This window comes from Nannospalax galili, unplaced genomic scaffold (assembly GCF_000622305.1).
Source record: "Nannospalax galili isolate Female #2095 unplaced genomic scaffold, S.galili_v1.0 scaffold167, whole genome shotgun sequence".
In the NCBI taxonomy this organism is placed as follows: Eukaryota; Metazoa; Chordata; class Mammalia; order Rodentia; family Spalacidae; genus Nannospalax; species Nannospalax galili.
Genome location: NW_008358534.1, coordinates 6,997,365 through 7,001,850, shown reverse-complemented (window position 1 = coordinate 7,001,850; position 4,486 = coordinate 6,997,365).

Here is a 4,486-nt window from a genome sequence, read left to right as displayed (position 1 = left end):
TGACCATGCCTGGCTTCACGTGGAAGCATGAATGAGATGTTTCCTCTGAGTTGACCCTCCTCTTTGTAGACTGGACACTGGTTCAAGTCCATCTCATGGGGTCTCCATGTCCTCCCTGAACAAGAGGACAGGTGACTCACCACAGTTACATAGGTCATTTTGAGAGATGTTCCATAGTTCCCTGGAACTTAGTCGACCTTGGAGGGTAAGGGGCAAAAACTGTCCTTTAAATCCCTCTAACCAGATTAGTATAGGCCTCAAAGTATGGCTGTTAAACATCCAGGAAGATTAGTTCCACCAGTCTGGCACTTTCAATTATCGTGTGCTATATAGATAAGGCTTGGGTAAAAAAACCAAATATTCTCAGATAAACCTTGACTTTTCTCATTTTTTCTATTTTGGAAAATATCTCCATTCCCATATCCTTTAAATATCATTTATACTCTCATTTTCCTTTTGTTTAAATAACTATGAGGCATAATAGCATTAACAAATAAAATTTTCATCTGTTGTGAGACTTCTTTTCCTGGGGAACCTAAGCAATGCTTATTCCCTTTTAAGGTTCTAGTGTCAAGCCAATGTTTGATTAAAATTTTACTGGGGAACCCATGAATTTATTGAGCTTACTTACCGAGATAACTCAGGGGTTGCTGAGGTGTATGTATGACCTGAGGAAAGCCTTTACTCAGAATGGGTCATGCCCTCTCTTCCTAGCCTTCCCTACGTTGTATACTTTAGCCTTCCCCAAATCCAGGAGATGCTAGGCCTTTTTGAAGTGTTGTTGTTGTTGTTGTTGTTGTTGATTGTTTTTAGGACTAAGGTTAATGTTTAGTGTTAGTGCTAGGGTTAGGGTTAGGGTTTGGGTTATGGATAGGGCTAGGGTTAGGTTTAGGGCTGTTGTATGTTTAGTGTCAGGGTTAGTTTAAGGGTTAGGATTATGTTCAGTGTTAGGTTTAGGATTAGATCTAGGGTTAGTTTTAGGGTTAGGATTAGGGTTAGGGCAAGGGTTGCAGTTAGGTATAGAGGTAGGTTTAGAGTTCAGGTAAGGTTACTGTTAGGGTTAGGGATAGATTTAGGATTAGGGTTACGGATAGGTGATTGGGTAGGTTTAGTCATAGGATTATGTTGAGGGTTAAGTGTAGGACTAGGATTATTGTTAGGTTTAGGGCTAGTGCAGTTGTTAAGTTAGGGTTAGGTCAAAGTTTAATATTAGGTTTTGGGTTAGGTATAGCATTAGTTTTATGGTTTTTGATTAGGGTTAGTATTTGGGCTAGGTTAGGGTTAGATTCTGGGATAGGGTTAGGGCTAGGGCTAGGTTTTGTGTTAGGGTTAGGGTTAGGGTTAGGGTTAGGGTTAGGGTTAGGATTAAGTTTAGGGAAAGGTTTAGGGTTGGTGTAAGGGCTAGGGTTATGGTTAGGATTAAGTTTAGTTTAAGGGTTAGAATAATGGATAAGGATAGAGTTATTTTTAGGTTTATGGCTAGGGCTAGTGTTAGAGTTAGGTTTAGATCATAGAGTAACATTGGTTAGGGTTAGGATTAGGTCTATGGTTAGTTTTAGGTCTAGCGCTACAGTTAGGGTTAGGGTTAGTGTTATTGGTAGGGCTATGTTTAGGGTTAGGGTTATTTATTTATTTATTATTGTTTTTTTTAACTTTTACAAAAACTTTATTAAGAATTTCATACATGTATATAAGGTGTTTTGATCAAATCCATGCCCACTCCCTCCCTTCCAACATTCCTCCCTCTGAAGAGGAAATGCTAAACTGTTTTAAGGATTAAATACAAGCTCCCAAATACTTTTGATATTTTTGTCCTTTGGAACAGAGTATGTTGCTAACAGGCCCAAGGACATTTTGACCTTTAGCCAAGAAACTGGCTACATTTCTTTGGGGTCTTTTTACCTAACTGTCTAGCCAATTCCTACCTACTAGTCTTATCATGCCATCCTCTGAAGAAGTTATCCAAATTGTCAATAGGAGATCAGGATGCAGACCGCTCTGGCTTCTTCCATGCTGAACAGGGAATCAGGATGAGGCAATTGGAGTATGCCTTCAGTGGGTCTATCTAAAAGACTCCCAAATTGTGTAACTCTTGTCTCTAATGGGAAAAGAAAGTCCTTGAATCATGAATAGGAGATGTGAAGAAGTAAAGGCAAGAGTAATTAGCATTACAAGTTCTAGACAGGGAATTAGAAAAAAATCAGAACAGGACAATTTTCAAATGTTCATATGAGAGTTCATTGTCTGGCATGAGAAATTTTTCTTCAAGTTGTTGGTGAGGGTATTCTAAGGACTCCCAAAATAATGCAGGCAATTGCTACAGTCCTTGATTGCCTCCCAGAACTTAAAGATAAGACCCTATTGCTAAAGACGCATGATTCAGACACAGAACTTGGAGAAACTGAGCTGGAACTGACCTGGAAGGCTCCATGAAGACTAGCTCTCATAGTATCAGAATATGTTAGGAAAACTGCCAATAGAGAGAAAACCAATCAGTGATGTTACCCAGTTGTAAAGCTTATGAGCCACAACAACAACCAGCCCAGCAAACTTTATTGGTGCAGTAGTGGAACTTTTATCTTGTTGGTAATCAACAGCTATCTGATTGGACTTAAGGCCCACTCAGTAGGAGGGAAATCACACGTGGGACTGTAAACATACAGCTGGAGAGGTCATCGACCCTAGAGAAAAACGTACTTTTGGCACTTCCCTAGACCAACATCATTTCTTAATCTAGTCTAAATATACATTCTTATATCCACAGATAAGTGTAGCTCTCACCACTCATTGAAGAGCTTTCTTGTTGCAAAACATGAAAACTTACAAAGTTCCACAACTGATCAAAATAGATAAAGACCATGTGGTGTCTAGCCCTAGTTGGTACATCTATAATGTAACCCCTACAATTACGGTTCATGGAACATCCAGGAAGAAGCGGCAGAAAGTTTGTAAGAGCCAGAGAACACTTGCTGCTAAATAGTGTATTCTAAACATGATAGGGAGGCTGTACCCATTAAATCTACACTACAAGACTGCCTAAAGAAGGCCTGCATAATGACAACACCAGCTGACATGCTTATTCTCACTGCTCACCTTCCAACATATGTGGATCACCAAACAGGAGTATGACCAGCCTGACCCCTTTATTGTCTACCACAAATGTGGCTAGGTGGACTGTCAATGAGCTGCGTTACATCTTTTCTTGACAAAGTATAACTTGCACAGAAAACAAGCAAACAAAAGTAACAAAAAATATTTGGGAGGCTTACATGTACATCAGAGTGTGATGTACACAGAAGGCCACAACTGGCCAAGTTTTGGAGAATAAGAACCTGTAGAGTGTAGGATGGGAACTCCTATATGGAACCTCACCCATCCACGGCTCAGGGACCATTGCAGAAGAGGAGGTGGAAAGATTGTAAGAACCAGGGCTGGTTCATGAACATAGGGAGGTGGAGGACTCCAGGCCACTGGAGGCTTGCTTATGTGAGCCTATGGCAGCAGTGGCATTGAGCATGGGACCCATGTCAGCTCAATTAAACAATTAAAAGGGGAGGTGAGAAATAGGTGGCAGTCAGTACTAGGTTGAGAACTATTTGAGACTGACTGCTGCTGGGTGAGGGAGAATATGACTTACAGACAACCACTGGATGGACTGACTAGACTCCAGTGGACACAAGTACATTGAAAGACATTTGGGTACAAACACCTGAATGAATAGGACTCATCATGTACGGCAGACTGGATAGGGTTCGGTGGGTACAGGGGGAGGCATGGATGGGGAAGGGGGTCTGGATTTGAGTGGGAAATGTATGAAATTTTAAAAGCTCAATAGAAAAAGTTAAAGCCTCTCAAAGGCAAGAAAAGAAAAACATTGGCATGGCTTTAATTTTTGTGGTCGTTTCTCTGTCTTTTTTAATTTTTTTTTTAAAGTGAGTTTTGGGGCACTTTTGACTTTGGATTTAAGAACTGGAACAGTAAAGGCAATAGTAGTTTGTTAAAGCTAACATGTCCACGTACTATAGTGTGGCTGAGGACTTGTGCATGTGTGCGTGCATGTGTGCATGCGTGTGTGTGTGTATAAATGTCATTTAAAGTATCCCTAACATACGTGGTTACAGGAAGTCCCTTGCCCTCCCAAAAGCTATGCTCCATCTTGAAGGGAGGATGGCCTAGTACTCCATACCCTGAGCAAAAATTCTGTCTTTAAACTTTTTGTTTTTATTTTCAAATGGTCAGCAACTGTGGCCCCACTCTTTTTTTCTCCCAACTTGATACATGAAGGCTTTTGGTCTCCTTGGTAGTGAGTTGAGGTGTTGAGGTAGGCAGGAATTGCCTGAACACTGGCTTGAGACCAGTTTAATTAAAGTACACACCTTTTTATATAAAAAAGAACAATACAGCAATAAAGGTCCTTGTATGTATCTGATTATTGGTGCTTTTATATCTATATTATTTTTTTGAGGAGAGGGATTGCTGAGTAGAA